This window comes from Capra hircus, chromosome 4, assembly GCF_001704415.2.
Source record: "Capra hircus breed San Clemente chromosome 4, ASM170441v1, whole genome shotgun sequence".
Taxonomy (NCBI): Eukaryota; Metazoa; Chordata; class Mammalia; order Artiodactyla; family Bovidae; genus Capra; species Capra hircus.
The window spans coordinates 77,105,229-77,127,706 of NC_030811.1; the positions used below are offsets into that span (position 1 = coordinate 77,105,229).

Consider the following 22,478-nt stretch of genomic DNA (forward strand, 5'->3'; position numbering starts at 1 on the left):
CAAGAGTCTTCATCAGCACAGTTCAAAAGCATCAATTCTTCAGCGCTCAGGCTTATTTATGGTCCAACTCTCAAATGTATATGTGACTACTGGAAAAACCATAATTTTGACTAGACAGACCTTTGTCAGTAAACTAATACTTCTGCTTTTTAATATGCTGTCTAGGTCTGTCATAGCTTTTCTTCCAAGGATCAAGTGCTTTTTAATTTCATGGCTATAGTCATCATCTGCAGTGATTTTGGAGCCCAAGAAAATAAAGTCTGACACTGTTTCCACTGTTTCTTCATCCAATTGCCATAAGGAGATAGGACTGGATGCCATGATCTGAATTTTTTGAATGTTGAATTTTAAGCCAGCTTTTTTACTCTCCTCTTTCACCTTCATCAAGAGGCTCTTTAGCTCCTCTTCACTTTCTACCATAAAGTGGCATCATCTGCATATCTGAGGTTATTGATATTTCTCCCAGCAATCTTGATTCCAGCTTGTGCTTCATCCAGTCCAGTATTTCTCATGATGTACTGTGCATATAAGTTAAATAAGCAGGGTGACAATATATAGCCTTGACATATATTGTCCTTTGACTCCTTTCCCAATTTTGAACCACTCTGTTGTTCCATGTCCAGTACTAACTGTTGCTTCTTGTTCTGCACACAGGTTTCTTAGAAGTCAGGTAAGGTGGTCTGATATTCCCCCCTCTTTAAGATTTTTTCATAGCTTGTTGTGATCCACATAAAAGATTTAATGTAGTCAATGACACAGAAGTAGATTTTCTCTTTTTTTTAAATTTCTTTGCTTTTTCTATGATCCAGCAGATGTTGGCAATTTAATCTCCAGTTTCTCTGCCTTTTCATATCCAGCTTGCACATCTGGAAGTTCTCAGTTCACATACTGCTGAGGCCTGGCCTGAAAGATTTTGAGCATAATCTTGCTAGCATGTGAAATGTGTGCAATTGTACAGTAATTTGAACATTCTTTGGTATTACCGGGATTGGAATGAAAACTGACATTTTCCAGTCCTGTGGCCACTGCTGAGTTTTCCGGATTTGCTGGCATATTAAGTGCAACACTTTAACAGCAGCAGCTTTTAGCATATGAAATAGCTCAGCTGGAATCCCATCACCTCCACTAGCTTTGTTTGTAGTAATGTTTCTTAAGGCCCACTTGACTTCACACTCCAGCATGTCTGGCTCTAGCGGAGTGACCATACCATCATGGTTATCTGGGTAATTAAGAACTCTTTTATACAGTTCCTCTGTATATTCTTTCTACCTCTTCTTAATCTCTTCTGCTTCTACTAGGTCCTTGCCATTTCTGTCCTTTATTGTGCCCATCTTTGCATGCAATATTCCCTTGGAAGCTCTAATTTTCTTGAAGAGATCTCTAGTGTTTCCAATCTATTTTTTTTCCTCTATTTCTTTGCATTGTTTACTTAAGAAGGCTTTCTTATCTGTCCTTGCTATTCTCTGGAGTTCATTCATTCCAACTACTATATGATACTCCATTATATAAACATTCTTTAGTTCATTTTGTTGTTGTTCTACAGATGCATATTAGAATTTGTCCAACAGCCCCCAATATTTGCAATTAAACACTATGCTGCAGTAAACATTGTTGTAAACATCTCCTGGTATATATGAGGAAGAACAGGTTACATGCATAGATCAGTGGAGTGCTGATATATAGCATATCAGAGCATCTTCAAATGTCTTTGTTATTGCCAAATTGCTCTGCAAAGTGGCAGCAAAAATTAATTTTAACATCAGTAGTGAGTAAGAGTTCCCAGTTCCCTACATCCTTGCCAGTGTTTGGAACTGCCGGACTTTTCAACATTTGCCAATCTGGAGATAAAGTGCTCTTACTGCTTAATTTGCTTTTTCCTGATGTTGAACATCTTTGCAGATGTTTATTAGCCATTTTGATTTCTTCTTTCATAAATTATTCATAATGTACTTTGCCCAATTTTTGCATTGCATTATCTTTTGTTATTAATCATAAGAGCTCTTTGTTCTTTATATGTTTCAGAAGAGCATACTTTTGTCACTTTCATGTATTTCAAATATATTCCCTTAATGTGAGGCTTGTCTTTTCACTTGTTTCATGGTGTTCTGTCAGAGAGATGCTTAAAATTTTAATGGAATCACATTTATCAGTAATGTTCCTTGATGGTGGTTTGGGCTTTTTGTGATTTGTTTAAAAAATCCTTTTTAAGCCAGGTAAAATAAAAGATTTTCCTACAATTTCTTTTAAAGTTTTTGGCATTTGCTTTTCACACTTAATCTTTAATCCACCAGGAGTTGACTTTTGCGTGTGGTGTGAAGTAGACTTATTTGTATCGTCATGGGTATCCATTTGTCCTAGTTCTGGTTATTGAGAATCTGTCCTTCACCTCCTGTTTACAATGCTGCCTCAGTCAAATATGAGCCTCCACCCCTCCACTGTTGGTTTTCTAAGCTTTCCATGGTATCCTCTAGTTAACTTGGCCTCATCAGTGCCAACATTCCCATTGTTTTGATTCCTATAGCCATAGACATAAATCTTGAAATCTTGTAAGACTGGATGTTTTTAGAATCTTACACTTACCCTCATTTTCGAATACAAATGATCCCTGACATCTTTAGGTTATACACAGTGAATAATTAGAGTTTATTATACACAGAGTTTCAGGTTTGAGAGCAATACCTACACTTAACCTTTTCACCTCACTTGTGAAATATGGAATACATTAGGAACAAATTGCTAACTCAAACATTTTAATTGTGATTTGGAGACAAAGGTTTACTAGAAGTTAATCCACAGCTGTTTAAGAGGTCTTTAAAAAACTAAAAGTATTTTTGGAAAGACTTAAATCATATAAATAAAAGTGGAATTATTTTAACCTTGTAATTTTCTTAGTGAAATATTTAGGAAACAACTGAGTTATGAAGGATTAACTTTTTTTTTTTTTACTTATATTGTATATTTTACAATAGTGATCAATTTATGCTCAATTGCTATTCCAGCCTATTTAAAAGTGGGTTTTACTCAGGGGTATGCATCAGAGTTACCTAGGGAACTTTTTAAAGCCATTCTGCCCCTTTCCAAATTAGATATCCCCAGTAATTTCTGAAAGCAATGACATGCCATTAAAAAGGCAGGGTTTTGTCTCTCTAATAGAGCATTTATGTCATCTAATGTGGTCTATAAAGTATGAGTTTCTCTAAACTCTTATTCCATAAGCCTCCTTGCTGCATCAAGAAGCACTATTTTTGTTAGCACAGAAAGCTATAATATACTTTTTTTTCATTTTTCTAACTGTGGCCATGTTCTCTTGGGCATTTGCAATTTATTTCTATTTTCTAGTTTACCTTTTCCAAATTGAGTTTTATTGCCACTTGATATCTAAAAGCTAAATGGAACATTTACATGGATTCATTCCATTCTAGGACACTTTGATGTGCCAGTGATAACAGTGTGGCTAGTTTTAAAAAAGGGGCAGCAAAAATGAGTGGGGATACAAATAGCCAAGAGCTTAAAAACTCTGGGATTCACTGATTCCTAAGCTCTTCTTAGAATGACAATATTCTTAGATGATGACATTCTGTGTAGTTTCACATATGACACATCTGAGTTGCTTTTTTTCCTCTAGAGGCTTCTCAACTTACCTTCAGAAATTGAAGAAGTTTAGACGTGAGACACAGCTATCCCAGAGGAGCCTGCCTACTCAGTGCATCCCTCTGGGCGCAGGCTGGGAGGCTGCTGTGTCGCATTGTATACATTTCCCACCAGCACTCCCCTTGGGGTATCTACTGTTCAAGGCCACTATCTCAACTCCTAGCTGACATTCAGAAAGACTTCTTTTCCCCACAAAAAGAGTCTAAGCCACAGTCTGAATCACAAAGCTCTGCATTCAGGGCTGGGTTATACTTGCTCTACATTCTTCTTGCGCTCCCTCTCTTCAAAAAAGTTTGATCCTATCCCTCAATAATATCCACGATATTGTCGACCTCTACCCCAAGTAGGACTCAGACAACTTTGCAATACAAGTAACTAGAGAAAAAGACATCAAAGAATCACCAAAAATACCACACTGACTAGTTACAGCAAACAAGGCAAAGGCTAAACATGCTACCAATAATATGGTTCCCTCTCTTTTCAATAAGCAATGGAAAGGCTTTCACAAATGAAATTTCACTTCAGAGAGGCATGCAAAAAAGCAAAGCTGCTGTGCACATGAAGAGTGCTCAACATCACTAATTATAAGAGAAATGTAAATCAAAACTAAATGAGGTATTGCCTCATACTATTCTGAATGGCCACCAACAAAAAAATCAACAAACAATAAATGCTGGAAATGGTGTGGAGAAAAGAGAACCTTATTACACTGTTGGTGGGGATGTACATTAGCACAACCACTATGGAGAATGGTATGGAGGTTCCCTAAAAAACTAAAAATTGAACTATCATATGATCCAACAATCCCACTCCTGGACATATATCTGGACAAGACCATAATTCAAAAAGACACATGCACCTCAGTGTTTTACCACAGCACTATTCACAACTGCCAAGACTTGGAAGCCACCTAAACGTCCACTGACAGAGCAATGGATAAAGAAAGGGTGGTACATATATACAATGAAATATTACTCAGCCGTAAGAGAGAACAAAAGAACACTATTTGCAGTGACGTGGATTGACCTAAAAATTATCATACTGAGTGACGTCAGACCCAGAAAAAAATATGGCATCACTCACAGGTGGAATAGAATTAAAAATGATACAAACAAACATATTTACTTATTTGTTTGTGAGAAACAGCCTTACAGACTGTGAAAACAAACTGTGGTTACAAAAGGGGAAATGGCAGGGAGGGATAAATCAGGAGTTTTAGGATTAACACACACATATACTACCATATATAAAATAGATAATCAACAAGGACCTACTATATGGCACAGTGAGTTCTACTCAATACTCAGCAATAACTTACATGGGTAAAGAATCTGAAAAATAATTACTATATGTATATGCATAACATTTGCTGTATACCTGAAATTAACATAACATTATAAATCAACTATACTCCAGTAACATTAAAAAAAATTAAGAAAAAGCAAAGCTGCTTTGATGGAACAGAGATGCAGGGGTGAGGTGGTACTCAGGTTCCTGCTCACTTTACCCCTGCCTATTTACCCCAGAGGACTCTCTGGAGTCCTGAGGATTATCTACAATATTTTCTATATGATAAAAAGGCATCTGGGGAATATGGCCATGTCGTCCAGCCTGTTTTATGACACTTTCTCTGGTATCTGGAATTCCTCCTCTTTCCTCATAGCCACCTGTTGAAAGGACATCAGGATCCCACTCAAATATCATCTTCCCGAGGAAATCTTTAAGACAAAACTTCCTTATGGCAAATGATCAGTGCTTCTATTTCAGCTTTAGGGACTGCTAGTCTCAGATATTCTGAAACAATCCTGATTTCTAATACTAGATTCTAATATGCTCTTGGATCCATTTATTTGTCAAACCACACTTCAGTTTTTGGCTTGGAAAATATGGTTATAATTACAGCTCTTATCACAGTCAGCTTTGTTTCTGAGTTATTGATCCATGTAGTTATCATAAAGTATGCATCTCCAAAGAGCAGACATTGGGTCATTTCATCACAATTAATCATCATTCCTCCTCCTCCCTCTTGTTTTCATTGTCATCATCCTTAAATAGTTCATTCATTACTGAGAACACACCAGGCTGGGTTGTGCACTTATACTAATTACCTCGTTTAATTATTATAAAAACTCTGCAAGGTAGGTATGTCTTGATCTCCAATTATGTGAGGAGGAAATTGAGGTACTCAGTTAGTAAGTGACTGAGCTGGGATCTGCCCAAACCCACGCTCTCTCCTTCACACGACTCTGCCACCCACAGTGTTGCCGAGTGTTTCTCTGCATGTTCTAGAAACATTTATTCTGACGAATACTGAATAAATATATGCTCAACTGCTCAGAAATGAAAGCATGGAAAAATCACACATGGATAGAGGCTGGGAATTGAAGTATTTCCCTTTCATGCTTGTATGATTCAGAAAAGAACTTCACACTTGTATTTAGTTCCATGTTAACCACTCTGGTGGTTGAAAAGCAAAGCAAATCCATTGGGATTTCCATTTTGCTGCCAGCCTGTGGTTAAGGAAACTGGCACCTCAAAACACAACAGATACTTCTCCATGATTTGTGATGTCTGAGCCATGCTGGATTATCTGAATGCAGGCTGGGACCAGTTGCACACTGCTGAGGCCTGTCCCTGGAGTGCTACAATACTCCTGGGAGGTGCACTAGTAGGCTACTGTAGCCAAAACAAAGCTGGCTGGCCACTGACCATGTGCCTTGATATCTGGAAGTTCCAATCTCTGGCGGGGCACATGTGGAACAGAATAAGGGAGCAGCTTATACGAACATCTTCAGTGGGTGGGATGGAGAAGGGGAGGTGTCTGATAAGATGGAGAAAAAGCCATTATGCTCCTTGCTCTAGGGTCTTCTTCCTAGTGTTTGTTATCAGAAGCACAGTGTGAGGACAGATGCGCTGGAAGGCACCCAGTGGCTATGATATCCTGGCCATCCTGAGTAGCCACTAGGTAGAAAGAGTTGTACTAAGACCGTAGAGGACAGAGAGGTGATTATGATACAGTGTGACTTCCCCAGGTGTTTACAATCTAACATAGTAAATTTAACTATACACTGAACTGAACTAAGTGTTGTGGTTAAACACCTTTCAGGATGAATCTCTACCTCATGATGTATACAAAAATGAATTCCTAAGGGGTTTTGAATTTAAATGTGAAGGGTCCAACATTAAAATTCCTAGGAAAAACTATGACTGTGAGATAGGAAAGGATGTCTTAAATAACCAAAATGCAAATAATTCAGAATATTGATATATTTGATTATACCAAATTTAAGAATCTGATTTCATCAAAATGGGCCATAAAGGAGAGGGAGATGCCACAAACTGGGAAAAGATATGTGTAATGCATATAACCAACAGAAATGCAATATCCATCACGTATAACAATCAATACGGACAAAACAACAATAACAATAGAAATATGGGCAAGATATATCAACACACATATCACAGAAGAGGAAAATGAATAACTCAGACACATAAAAAGATGTTCATTAGTAATCCAGAAGAAAATTAAAACCATGATGATATAGCATGTCACATCTACTATACTAACAAAAATTTAATATTGATTTTATATCAAATCTTGACAAGGATATAAAGCAACAGGGAATCATATGCAGTATATAGGAGTAAATATAGTGGTACCAACACTTAGGAAATTTTTCTGGGGTTATTTAGTGAATCTGAAGTTGCTCAGAACCCAGGACTCTGCAAATCTACCCCTAGGAATAGATGCAGGAGTTTTTCCTGACAGAAAACATTGCCCATGTGTACCGGGAGACCTTTATATGAATGCTGATAATAGTGATGGCTCTGATATTAAAAAACTGGAAACCACCTCAATGCTCACCAATAGGAAGTGAATAAATAAATTTATTCATATTACAGGAAACCACGCAGTAGTGAAAAGGAATAAACTACATGAATACACATTGACATGGGTGACATTCACAATGTGGAGCTAAAAATTTCAAGAGAATCTAAAAAATATAATTCTATGTTGATAAAGTTCAAAAATATGTGAAACTGAACAGTATATTGTTGAGGGCTATATCCACACGTGGTAACTTATAAAGAAAAGCAAAGGAATGGTAAACACAGATGTCAGAATAGAAGTTACCTGAGGCCGATGGTGGCATGGAGGAAGAGGAGATAGAGAAGGCTTCAAGTATATTAGCAATGCTCTATTTCTTAAGCTAGATATTGGTCTGCAGGTTCTTATTTTATCTTCATTGTTAAACCGCACATATATATTCTATAATTTCTTTTCTATTTTACTACATTTCACAGTAAAAAAGGTATTCAAAAGTGTGTGATGGGAGTACTTTATCTGAATGAGAGACTGAGAAGCAGGACTTAGTGAAGGCTTCATGAGCTGGCTCCTGAAAGATTCATAGGGTTTGAAGGACAGAAATAGACAGAGAGGAAATTCCACTTGGGAAGAAAAGATGAGGAAAGACATGAAACTGTGAAATGGTATAGTGTGTCCGAGTATTAGCAGTGGCTGGAGTATAAACTGGGGGGATAGAGTAGCATGTTAAGATGGAAAACCATAGTGGAAAAAACAGCCTTCCAAGAGACAAAGAGAGAGAAAGAGAGAGAGGCACCAAACACAAAATAAAAAAAACTAAACAGAAAGTCTTAACACTCTTAGATCTAATGCTGCAAGCAAAGGGGAGTTGTTGAAAACTGTTGAGAAGACAAGGTCAGGGCGGCTGCCGAGAGGAGCTACCACACGCCCAAGGGCAGGGATGGCGGCTGAGAGGAGCTACCCCACGCTTGAGGTCAGGGGAGGTGGCCGAGAGGAGCAACCCCACATCCAAAGAGCGACAGCGGTGCGGGCAAAGGAGGGCCGAGAGGGGCTACTCCATGTTCAAGGTCAGGAAAGGCAGCCGTGAGGAGATACTTCTTATCCAAGGTAAGGAACAGTGGCTGTGCTTTGCTGGAGCAGCCTTAAAGAGATACCCCACATCCAAGGTAAGAGAAACCCAAGTAAGACGGTAGGTATTGCGAGAGGACATCAGGGCAGACACACTGAAACCATACTCACAGAAAAATAGCCAATCTGATCACATGGACCACAGCCTTGTCTAACTCAATGAAACTAAGCCATGCCGTGTGGGGCCACCCAAGACGGGCGGGTCATGGTGGAGAGGTCTGACAGAATGTGGTCCACTGGAGAAGGGAATGGCAAACCACTTCAGTATTCTTGCCTTGAGAACCCCATGAACAGTATGAAAAGGGAAAATGATAGGATACTGAAAGAGGAATTCCCCAGGTCAGTAGGTGCCCAATATGCTACTGGAGATCAGTGGAGAAATAACTCCAGAAAGAATGAAGGGATGGAGCCAAAGCAAAAACAATACCCAGCTGTGGATGTGACTGGTGATAGAAGCAAGGTCTGATGCTGTAAAGAGCAATATTGCAAAGGAACCTGGAATGTCAGGTCCATGAATCAAGGCAAATTGGAAGTGGTCAAACAGGAGATGTCAAGAGTGAACATTGACATTCTAGGAATCAGCGAACTAAAATGGACTGGAATGGGTGAATTTAACTCAGACGACTACTGCGGGCAGGAATCCCTTAGAAGTAATGGAGTAGCCATCATGGTCAACAAAAGAGTCCGAAATGCAGTACTTCAATGCAATCTCAAAAACAACAGTATGATCTCTGTTCATTTCCAAGGCAAAGCATTCAATATCACGGTAGTCCAAGCCTATACCCCAACTAGTAACACTGAAGAAGCTGAAGTTGAACGGTTCTATGAAGACCTACAAGACCTGTTAGAACTAACACCCCAAAAAGATGTTCTTTTCATTATAGGGGACTGGAATGCATAAGTAAGTAGTCAGGAAACACCTGGAATAACAGGTAAATTTGGCTTTGGAGTACAGAATGAAGCAATTCAAAGTCTAATAGAGTTTTGCCAAGAGAATGCACTGGTCATAGCAAACACCCTCTTCCAACAACACAAGAGAAGACTCTACACATGGATATCACCAGATGGTCAACACCAAAATCAGCTTGATTATATTCTTTGCAGCCAAAGATGGAGAAGCTCTATACAGTCAACAAAAACAAGACCAGGAGCTGACTGTGGCTCAGATCATGAACTCCTTATTGCCAAATTCAGACTTAAATTGAAGAAAGTAGGGAAAACCACTAGACCATTCAGGTATGACCTAAATCAAATCCCTTATGATTATACAGTGGAAGTGAGACATAGATTTAAGGGCCTAGATCTGATAGATAGAGTGCCCGATGAACTATGGACGGAGGTTTGTGACACTGTACAGGAGACAGGGATCAAGACCATCCCCATGGAAAAGAAATGCAAAAAAGCAAAATGGCTGTCTGGGGAGGCCTTACAAATAGCTGTGAAAAGAGAAGCAAAAAAGCAAAGGAGAAAAGGAAAGATATAAGCATCTGAATGCAGAGTTCCAGAGAATAGCAAGGAGAGATAAGAAAGCCATCCTCAGCGATCAGTGCAAAGAAATTGAGGAAAACTACAGAATGGGAAAGACTAGAGATCTCTTCAAGAAAATTAGAGATACCAAGGGAACATTTCATACAAAGATGGGCTCAATAAAGGACAGAAACGGTATGGACCTAACAGAAGCAGAAGACATTAAGAAGAGGTAGCAAGAATACACAGAAGAACTATACAAAAAGAGCTTCTTGACCCAGATAATCACGATGGTGTGATCACTCACCTAGAGCCAGACATCTTGGAGTGTGAAGTCAAGTGGGCCTTAGAAAGCATCACTGCAAACAAAGCTAGTGGAGGTGATGGAATTCCAGTTGAGCTGTTTCAAATCCTGAAAGATGATGCTGTGAAAGTGCTGCATTCAATATGCCAGCAAATTTGGAAAACTCAGCAGTGGCCATAGGACTGGAAAAGGTCAGTTTTCATTCCAATCCAAAGAAAGGCAAAGCCAAAGAATGCTCAAACTACTGCACAATTGCACACGTCTCACATGCTAGTAAAGTAATGCTCAAAATTCTCCAAGCCAGGCTTCAGCAATACGTGAACCATGAACTTCCAGATGTTCAAGATGGTTTTAGAAAAGACAGAGGAAACAGAGATCAAATTGCCAACATTGCTGGATCATTGAAAAAGCAAGAGAGTTCCAGAAAAACATCTATTTCTGCTTTATTGACTATGCCAAAGCCTTTGACTGTGTGGATCACAATAAACTCTGGAAAATTCTGAAAGAGATGGGAATATCAGACCACCTGACCTGCCTCTTGAGAAACCTGTATGCAGGTCAGGAAGTAACAGTTAGAACTGGACATGGAACAACAGACTGGTTCCAAATAAGGAGTACGTCAAGGCTGTATATTTCACCCTGCTTATTTAACTTATATGCAGAGTACCTATATGCAGATTGCTGGGAGAAATATCAATAACTTCAGATATGCAAACGACACCACCGTTATGGCAGAAAGTGTAGAGGAACTAAAAAGCCTCCTGATAAAAGTGAAAGAGGAGAGTGAAAAAGTTGGCGTAAAGCTCAACATTCAGAAAACGAAGATCATGGCATCTGGTCCCATTACTTCATGGCGGATAGATGGGGAAACAGTGGAAACAGTGTCAGACTTTATTTTTGGGGGCTCCAAAATCACTGCAGGTGGTGACTACAGCCATGAAATTAAAAGATGCTTACTCCTTGGAAGGAAAGTTATGGCCAACTTAGATTGCATATTGAAAAGCAGACATTACTTTGACAACAAAGGTCCGTCTAGTCAAGGCTATGGTTTTTCCTTTGGTCACGTATGGATGTGAGAGTTGGACTGTGAAGAAAGCTGAGCGGAGTGCCGAAGAATTGATGCTTTTGAACTGTGGTGTTGGAGAAGACTCTTGAGAGTCCCTTGGACTGCAAGGAGATCCAACCAGTCCATCCTAAAGGAGATCAGTCCTCGGTGTTCTTTGGAAGGACTGATGCTGAAGCTGAAAGTCCAGTACTTTGGTCACCTCATGCGAAGAGCTGACTCATTGGAAAATACTCTGATGCTGGGAGGGATTGGGGGCAGGAGGAGAAGGGGATGACAGAGGATGAGTTGGCTGGATGGCATCACCAACTCAATGGACATGAGTTTGAGTGAATTTTGGGAGTTGGTGATCGACAGGGAGGCCTGGTGTTCTTTGATTCATGAGGTTGCAGAGAGTTGGACACGACTGAGCAACTGAACTGAACTCATATTTGATTATACCTACAATTTTGGAATATATAATTTAGGTGGTAGTATGATGAATGAACAGGAGAAATGGGAGACAAGTGGGACCTATCTGGTTACTGGGATATTTCAGGCTAACAAAGATGAGGGTCTGCATTGTGACAATGGCAGTGAAATTAAAGACAAGAATGTATAATTTGGGATTTGACACAAGGATCCTTGAAGAAAGGGAACGGTACATCCAACAAAATGAAGAGTTCCAAAGAATCACATAGAGAGACAAGAAGGCCTTCTTCAATGAACAGTGCATAAAAATAGAGGAAAACAACAAAAGGGGAAAGACCAGAGATCTCTTCAGGAAAGTTAGAAATATCAAGGGAATATTTTGCCCAAAGATGGGCACAATAAAGGACAGAAGTGGTAGAGATCTAGCAGACAGAGATCTGAAGACGAAATCAAGAAGAGATTGAACAAACACACAAAGAACCATACAAAAAAAAATCTTAATGAACTGGATAACTATAATGGTGTGGTCAAGCACCCAGAGCCCGATATTCTGGATTGTGAAGTCAAGTGGGCCTTAGGAAGCACTGCAGTCAATAAAGCTAGTGGACATGATGAAATTCCAGTGGAGCTATTCAAAACCCTAAAGGATGATGCTATCAAAGTGTTGCATTCAATATGTCAGCAAATCTGGAAGACCCAGCCAGCAGTGGCCACTGGACTGGAAAATGTCAATCCTCATCCCAATTTCCAAGAAGGGTAGTACCAAAGAATGTTTAAATGACTGGACAATTGCACTCAATGTCCATGCTAGTTTAAGGTCATACTTAAAACCTTGCATGCTAGGCTTCAGCATTACATGAACCAAGAACTTCCAGACGTCCAAGCTGGGTTTAGAAAAGGCAGAGGAACCAGAGATCAAATTGCCAACATTTGCTGGATCATAGAGAAAGCAAGGGAATTCCAGAAAAACATCTACATCTGTTTCATTGACTACGCTAAAGCCTTTGACTGTGTGGATCATAACAAACTGTAGATGCTCTTAAGGAGATGGGGATACCAGACCATCCAACCTGACTGCTGAGAACACTGTATGCAGGTCAAGAGGCAACATTTTGAACCCTATGGAACAACTGCGTGGTTCAGGGTTGAGAATGGCATGTAACAGGGCTGTGCTGCCACCCTCTTTATTCAACTCACATGCTGAGGACTTCTTGAGAACGTTTAGGCTGGATGGGTTGCAAGCTGGAATTAAGATAGGCGGGAGAAACATCAACAACCTCAGATATGAGGATGATACTACCTTAATGGCAGAAAGTGAAGAGGAACTAAAGAGCCTCCTGATGAGAAGAAGGAGAGTGAAAGAGTCGGCTTAAAACTAAATATTGAAAAAAAAAAAACCTAAGATCATGGCATCCAGCTCCATTACTTCATGGCAAATAGAAGGGGAAAAGGTGGAAGTAGTAACAGGTTTCCTCTTCTTGGGCTCTAAAATCAGTGTGGATGGTGTCTGAAGCCATGAAATTAGAAGATGATTGCTTCTTGGCAGGAAAGCTGTAAGAAACCTAGTCAGTGTGTTGAAAAGAAGAAACACTACGTTGCTGACCAAAGTCCATATAGTCAAGGCTATGGTCTTCCCTGTGGTCACTTATGGTGGTGAGAACTGAACCGTAAAGAAGGCAGAGTGCCAAAGAATTGATGCCTTTGAACTGTGGTGCTGGAAAGGACTCCTGAGAGTCCCTTGGACAGCAAGGAGATCAAACTCTTCAGAAATAAACCCTGAATATTCACTGGAAGAACTGATGCTGAAGCTGAAGCTCCAGTATTCTGGTCAACTGATGAGAACAGCCAATTCAATGGAAAAGTCCCTGATGCTGGGAAGGGTTGAGGGCAGAAGGAGAAGAGAGTGTCAGAGGATGAGATGGCTGCATAGTATCAATGAACATGAACATGGGCAAACCTTGGGAGACAGTGAGGGACGGGGAGGCCTGGCATGCTGCAGTCCATGGAGTCGCAAAGAGCTGGAGATGACTGGGTGACTGAACAACAATAACATCCTTGAAGTATATATCCGTCCTCCAGAAAGACAGACTGAGGCTCTGTACTCTGGCTTCCTTCAAGCCAGCCTCTGCTTGGGACCTAGCACACTCCGGGCAGCTAACTCCAAGCACTGACTCAGCAGTTTGCTCCCCAATTCCCTTTGGTATCAGGTACACCTCTCAGTCTTCCTTGCTTGTTCTCTCTTTAGCTAGGAAGATGATATTTGGAAATTACCCACTTTTCAGTAGTCATTAATACTGCCTCTCTTTGCTTCTCTACATTTGACCTTAACTTTCCTTTCTGGGCTCAATCACTTTTCTCTCAAGAAGAACACGGCAAAGTCATCCTAATAGGTTGAAGAGTCTCCTTTACTTCCTGCAAGGGACTAATACTGCTAGCGGTGTCCTAAAGACCAGTGGTAGAGTCACCGCTTTGGCAGATCATTACACAAAGAAGTGAGACTCTAAGATGGCATCGTGTCAAGAAGTGCTGGCTGGTTTGAAATGGAAAATGAGTGCCTTGGACATCCAACAGACAGTCAGAAATTCAGGTTAAGCATTTAGAAGGGATGTCAGTCCACAATTCCTAAAGCTGGCCAGTTATGAGACAAGCCTGCCTAGGAGATTGTGCTGTTTTACACAGGGTCAAAAAGTTCAAAATCCACCAGCACCACAGTTCAAGCTGGTGGATTCCAATAAAGAGAAGAAGTTACTGAAAACCAGTATCTTGTCAAGTTGAATCAGTCAGGAGCCAGACACAATAACTACCTTTTAATCCCAGAAAAGGAGGCAGCAACCTTCTGCAGGCAGGAACAGAGGCCATTTCTTTGTTCAATAGTGCAGGCACCAGGCAGCAGCCCCAGGGAATGAACAGGCTGTGGACTGAGGATGCTGTTTTGCCAAAGGGCAAGACACCAGGGCACCCCGGAGAAGCATGAATGACCCGGATGCACATTTGAAGACAGAGAGGCTGGCTCTTGAGAGCTTCTGAATTGCTCCGCTGTTCCTTTGACTTTAACTTCCCTTTCTGCGCTCAATTGTTCTTCTCTCAAGAAGAATAAGGTAAAGTCCTGCTAATAGGTTGAAGAATCCCCTTTACATCCTGCAATAGACTAATACTGCTGACAGTGTCCTAAAGACTAGTGGCATAGTCACCCCTTTGGCAGATCATTACACAAAGACATGAGACACTAAGATGGCATTGTGTCAAGATAAGGGCAGATGTGTTTGCTCTGCTGTGCAAAGTTCTGTGTGCATAAGGATCAAGATGTATTTTGTGTCCATTTTCCTGATTAAAAGAGACGTAGAGGACTAGACAGAACAAACCGAGTGACTCTCCACCTACTCAGAAGAAAAGCTCTAGGTCGAGGAGAAAGATGGAATGACACACACACACAAATCTCAGGCAGAATACCAATTTGCATAAACACTGGGAAGACACTTCGTAAAAATGAAGAGGGAAGAAATCTTGATTTATTCTCAGATACAGACGGAGAAATGATGATTTAGTAGAAAAGAGGAATCTATACTCACAAATCCTCCTCTCATTGAAGAGGCAAATAAAATGTGTTTGTCAGATCACAGCAGTGGTTTGTAAATGTTCTCATTCTTTCCCATAGGCAAAAAAAAAAAAAAAAAAAGACTAATTAAAATGCAAAGATTCTCCTAACTTCCAATTTATTCAATTTCTTCTGTGTCTTTCCCCACCAAGATGCAATCCTAACACTAACCCTTTGATTCCTTATCAAACCTTTAACTAGCCCTCATGGGAAGCTGGTTTTGAAACGGTTCAAAGTTGGGCATCGCATAGAAGAAACAGGGCAGAGAAACTGGAGCCCTCCCCAAGTGGGATAATGAGCCCTAAATAATTGACAGTGGAGTCTAGAGCCGGTGAGCCGGCTCTGCTGCCTATGGCTCCTTCTCTAATCAAGGCAACGCTCTCCCTCATTCCTGAAAGGAACTCGCATAGCACATTTACCAGTGCTCGTAGGTCAGACTCTGAAAATAGAAAGGTAATGGATTTGATCTTTGTGAGGGGTTTTTCTTTTTCTTCATAAAAGGCACAGAGCAGAATCAAACAATAAAGGGAAAGCCTCACTTTTGCAGATGATCTGAAGGGTGATTCAGAGTGACGGCTGACAGACGATGGGCGCCTGAGTGATGAGGGCTGTGATGACATGTAAAGGCTCACGCTTCATGCAGGATAAGCCTTCTGTGTTTACTGAGTGTCAGCACCCGAAGGTGATGAAACATCGGGTAGGTGATCTTTGTAAGGCAGGGTTCCTGAAATGATCTACCTGAGCCCAGACAACTGCTTTGATTCTCCAGTTGGACCGCTTTATTCCTCTCTTAAGCACTTGTTATCTCCCTTCTCTCGTGCTCTCGATTTTATCAACTCCTTACCTGGTCTGCATTGACCTGATAGGAACTCAGCTCTGCAGAGTTGGAATATTCTGCCAAGCTCTGTTGCTCCCATCATTTGGCCAACTACGCTGCTCTCCTGAGGACCTTTTCTAACAGGCTCCAGCAAACTCGTCCTGTAACCCTTTATTCTGCCATGTTTCGCATACCTCATGCTTTTGAGGTTCTTCATTATTTCCTGTTTGACCTTATTTTCCCTTATTTTCCACTCTTACCTTGTCATTCCCATTTGGTGATAAGGAGTTTACGGATGAGGAAGGCAAGACATGAACTGTCATGTAATTTAAGATTAAGGGTATTTAAACAATATTAGGCAGAGTAAGCTTTTACATATACTATCTCCTTGACATTGCAAAATCTGTAATAATTAAATACAGCCTCAAAACAATGGTGCATTTACAAGGAGGCACTAGGGCATAAGAAGCTCACCATGAGTTAGACTGAATCTGCCCTGTGTATTCACATACTTAGTTATCTATGAAATCCCACGGCCTGGTCCATCAGGTGCCTTTGTGGTCCTGTACTTAATGTTAGTTAGTTAGAATAGGAAAAAAGAGCCCAGAATGGCAGTGATTAAAAGACAAGGAAGGGAAAAGCTTGCAAAAATAGAACAAAGGAAGGTCCCAGGAGGACTGGAGTGAGGACCACAGGTAAAACAAACAGCACTCTTGGCTAGCCTATTTTACATAGGGCAGGCCCAGGGGGAGGAGAAAAAACATAAAAAGAGGAGCCAAAATTGGGACAGAGGCCTCTCTTCTTTTCGTGTCTTTTGGGTCGGCATGCCCTCATGCCTCGAGGATGTATTTTCCTTTACTTTCTAAATAGAACTGAGCTGTAACACAGAGCTGTAACACTGGTCCGTCTGTCGCTTCAAATTTTTGTTGCAATGAGACAGAATCGAGGAAATTACAAACTATCCCCAAACTTAGTGAGCTTGCTTGTTGTATCCTGCACTTCAAAGGCTTCTGTTCATGCATTCATTCAGCGGTAAATGTTTACTGAGCATTCACCATGTGTCAGGCACAGGGGTACAGTGGGGAGCACAGAGCAACGTGGCTCCCGCTCCCACAAAGCTTATATTCTAGAGAGACAAACATCATAACATAATCATAGTTCAGTTCAGTTCAGTTCAGTTGCTCAGTCATGTCTGACTCTTTGCGACCCCATGAATCGCAGCACGCCAGGCCTCCCTGTCTATCACCAACTCCCGGAGTTCACTCAGATTCACGTCCATCGAGTCAGTGATGCCATCCAGCCATCTCATCCTCTGTCGTCCTCTTCTCCTCCTGCCCCCAATCCCTCCCAGCATCAGAGTCTTTTCCAATGAGTCAACTCTTTGCATGAGGTGGCCAAAGTACTGGAGCTTCAGCTTTAGCATCAGTCCTTCCAAAGAAATCCCAGGGCTGATCTCCTTCAGAATGGACTGGTTGGATCTCCTTGCAGTCCAAGGGACTCTCAAGAGTCTTCTCCAACACCACAGTTCAGAAGCATCAATTCTGCGGCACTCAGCCTTCTTCATAGTCCAACTCTCACATTCATACATGACCACAGGAAGAACCATAGCCTTGACTAGACGGACCTTAGTCTGCAAAGTAATATCTCTGCTTTTGACTATACTATCTTGGTTGGTCATAACTTTTCTTCCAAGGAGTAAGCGTCTTTTAATTTCATGGCTGCAATCACCATCTGCAGTGATTTTGGAGGTCAGAAAAATAAAGTCTGACACTGTTTCCACTGTTTCCCCATCTATTTCCCATGAAGTGATGGGACCTGTTGCCATGATCTTCGTTTTCTGAATGTTGAGCTTTAAGCCAACTTTTTCACTCTCCTCTTTCACTTTCATCAAGAGGTTTTTTAGTTCCTCTTTGCTTTCTGCCATAAGGGTGGTGTCATCTGCATATCTGAGGTTATTGATATTTCTCCCAGCAATCTTGATTCCAGCTTGTGTTTCTTCCAGTCCAGCATTTCTCATGATGTACTCTGCATATAAGTTAAATAAGCACGGTGACAATATACAGCCTTGACGTACTCTTTTTCCTATTTGGAACCAATCTGTTCCAAGTCCAGTTCTAACTGTTGCTTCCTGTTTCCTTTCCATTATGCTTTTTTAGGAACATAATCACACATAAATGTAAAACGAGCAGTAGGAAAGATGCTGTGAAGTGCCTGTGACAGGCAGATGTGACCTGATCAGAGAAGGGAGAAGAGAAGCCTTCTCTGGGGATGAGATGTTTGAGCTGGGATGAGAAGGACAAGGAGGAGACAATCTGGTGAAGAGGAGAGGGAAGCACGTGAACTGTCAGAGACTGAGAGAGCCTGGTTGTCAGTTGCATGGAAAGCTGGGGAGCCCAGGTGAGCCAAGCTGGGGAGGGAGACAAAGCTGGAACATGCAGGGCATGGATAGCCTTGGGTGGGTCTGATCTTTACCCTGAAAGAAATGGGGTGACAGTGAAGGTTTTTAAGCATTGGGCAGATAGACCCAAAAGGAGCATTTTCAAAAGGAGCCACTTTTTCTAATAGACAGGGGGAGGGGGGAGGTAAATACATGTTGATTTTTATTTTCAAAGCTTTCATGGCCTCTTGATCTCCACATTTACTTAAAAAAAATGCATTCTGTATCTCCAGCTTAGACTACTAAGTATTTTAATAGAAGCATAAGCCTTGAGGAGAAGGAGAAAGAGAAAGAACAGATGGAAACTCAGGAGTATTGAAGCAGGCACTTTCCCCTTCCTGGAAAATATTTTCCCATTTTACAGATGAATAAAATTGATTCTATTAAATAACTGATGGGATACGTGGACATGCTATCATTCTAAGAGTTGCTAGGGTTGATTCAACTGGTCATGCTGGCTAGGAGGACACTTTTTCCCCTAATGTGTGTACCCATGAAGCTGCCCACAGGAGGCCTGGTATTTGGTTGGAGCTATAGAAACAGCTGGATGACAGGGTAACTCATCTAAGATCAGAGCTAGATAGGCAGTGAGTTGTTGAGCCAATGTTTGAGTATCAGGTCTTCCAGGTTCCCGCCATTTTTAGTACCCCATATTTCCTGATAAGGGAGGAGTAGACAGAGGAAGAAGGAAAGGGAACAACGTAGGGAGTGGCCTAAGAAGTCACTAAGACAGATAAGAACTTCCCTCTAAGCCAGCCTTCAAGGTAAGGAAGAAACTGAGTGAATGTAAGTGACAATGAAAGTATCTTAGATTAGACGATTAAACATAAATGAAGTGAATGTAGTTCTTCACAGACATATGTCAGTTACCAGAGACAGACTCTTCAAGCCAAGACCCATGGATGGGTGTATCTCACTGTTTTTAACCTTTTTCCTCCTGTGGGGAAATTCCGTGTGAGAGAGTCTCTTGTTGCTAACAGAGACAGATTCTTTGCTTTGTTTCTCTAGACTCAAGGGCATATTCATTCAAGATAATATGTCATGCTACTTAAACTCAATGAGCTAGATATGAAAAGCGCTCCTCCCCAGATTCAGGCAGCTATGCAGGCCCATGCATTCACAGCCTAGACAGACAATACTGGTGCATGGAAGACAAGGTTGGGTTCTTCTGCATGGTCAGCAGGAATATGCACCCTACTAAACATGGCCCCTCTCAGAACTGATTTCTCTAGGATCTGGCAGGAGATGACAAACACAAAATCATTTTGGGCCATCAAAATAAGTTTTCTAGGAGTGAAAACCATCTTTAAAATTTCAAGTACAAAGAGGAGGCAGAAGATGAGAATTTTCCCAAGATTTTCCTCACCATGCACAATGCTGAAACATTTTGAGCAGTCCTGCATTCGCTTCTCCTAAAAGTTACACCAGTAATACTGGAGTAAGAAAAAACAAGAGTACTAGTTACACCAGCATACTACTGGCTGACTGCACTGGGTCCCCAGACCCTGGTCCCTGGAATAGGAGCTGCTTCCCCATCCCTGCCCTCAGCCATTCTGCCTCCCCCTTGCTTTAGGATCTGTCTACAATAGATGACAGAAATGGCGTAGCTGTGAACCCCACACCTTCTGGAGACTTGTTTGGCTTGTGCAGGTTTTTTAAATGAAATTTTTTTTTTCAAGTCTAATTAATTCTTAAGAATACAGATTTTTGCTTTCTCTTGAAAGTTAGAAGACTTAAAAGGAGGAAGACAGCATTCCTACAGATTCACAGTTGGCCTTGGCAGTAGAAGCTGCTCCTTAGGAAGGCCAAAGGCCCTGTGTTCTTCACTTGTTCTGTTCCCTACCTGGTTCCTGCGGGCAGTGAATCTGTGACCACCCCTAAGCTTTGTGAGACTGTGGGCCAAGCAGAGCTACTGGAGTGCAGGGGAGGCAAAGAGTGGCTGGGGGTGAGGAGGGAGCCATGCTTCTCTCTGCCCAGAACCCAGCAGAGTGCACATCACAGGGGCTAGACACCTTGGGCCCACCCAAGGGCCAAGCTGTGGAGGTCTCAGCAGGGCTGGAGCAAGAACTCATCAGTGGCTATATGGGCAGAGGGCAGCGGACTTGGAGTTGGAGAAGAAGACAGGCTACAGAATGACTGGAGCTGGCACATGCAGGGTACCCCCTGGGGTTCTTACATAGAGACACTGAGAGGGAGATTCATTGCCAATTCTAAGACAAGAGATGGTTTTAGCAACCATAATTTGGTCATTAAGGATATATGTGACATAAACTTGCTTTAGCAAAATGCTAGGTTAGATACCCCAAATTACCATTGCTGAACAGGCAAGAAACTAAAGGCTCCTCTGATGACAAAAACAAACTGAATGCAGGTAGGACTATTAGGAGGCAAACAAATGCCAAATGGAGTTTTACCTTTTTCTGGGAAACCTGTTTCCATTTTGATGGATGGACATCAAGAGTAGAAAATACAGCTTGGCACTATAAATGAGGAGTTAAGTAGGAGATACCTGCATAAACTGGAAACCCAAAGACTTATTCAAAGTAAGCTAAAAAGAACAAAAAGAGTGAGACAGAAAAGGAACAGAATAAACAATAGGATCAAATAAAATTATTAGTAATCAAAATTAATGTAAATTGACTATAATGATTTAGTGAAGACATATTGTTTAAAAAATACAAAAATTGATACATAGACCAGAGAAACACATAAAATATAAGGACACAGAAAGTTGAAAAGCAAAGGATAGAAGACATGCCAGATAAGGAAAACTAGTGCACTTACTAATATCAGACAAAACAGACTTGAAAGTAAAAAGCACTGATAGAGATGTGATAGGTTGCTGCATATGATAAAAGATTCATTTATCTGGAAAATATAACAAATATCTGAGTACCAAATAACACAGTAAATATAAAGTAAAGCTTGACAGATCAAAGAAAAATGTACAAGATTTTTAACAAAAAAATGTTTAAAGCACCTAGTTCAATATATAACATATCAGATAGACAGAAATTATTGAGAATAGAGACTATTTGAATAACACAATACCTAAGCTTCATCCAATAAACACAGCTATAGAATACTGCACTCAATAATTTCAGAATGCACATTCTTTTCAAGCACATATGGATCATATAAGAAACCTGAATACAAGAGCTCGAAGAATACGCCACAACAAATTTGAAAGATTGAAATCATATAGAATATATTCTCTTATGGCAATAGAACTGCATTAGAAATCAAGAAGAGACAACTAACCAAAAAATTCCCATACTCTTAGGAATAAAAACCAAACACATCTTCTAAATAATCCATGCATGAGAAAAGAAACAGTGGAATGAGTCATAGTGGAAATCAGAATATATTTAGAACTTTAAAAAAATGAGCATACTATATATTGAATCTACAGCCTTAAATTTGTACATTATTAATAGAAATAAAGAAAACTTCAGAACTACTGATGTAAGCATTCAACTTAAGGAACAAGAAAAATAAGAAGAGTTGACCCAAAGAAAATGTAGGCAAGGAAATATCAAATATAAAAATAAATGAATAAGCCAGAGAACAAATATGTAAGTTGGTTCTTTAAAAGAATTAAAAAATGGCCAAATCCCCTGACATGACTGGCAAAGAAAAACAAAGAATACATACATATGCAATAGTCAGATAAATGAGAAGGGAACATAAACATAAATCTTTAAATATTAAAAATATAATAAGATAATATTATAGAAACTTTGAAAACTAAGATGAAATAAATTATCAGAAAAAAT

General features: G+C 40.6%; 1 protein-coding gene across 2 annotated transcripts in view; it reads right to left on the reverse strand.

Annotated features, from left to right (window-relative positions):
- The window catches only part of MAGI2 (membrane associated guanylate kinase, WW and PDZ domain containing 2), a 1,495,474-nt gene that overhangs the window by 101,962 nt on the left and 1,371,034 nt on the right, over positions 1-22,478 (reverse strand). The gene's annotated exons all lie outside the window — the stretch shown is intronic.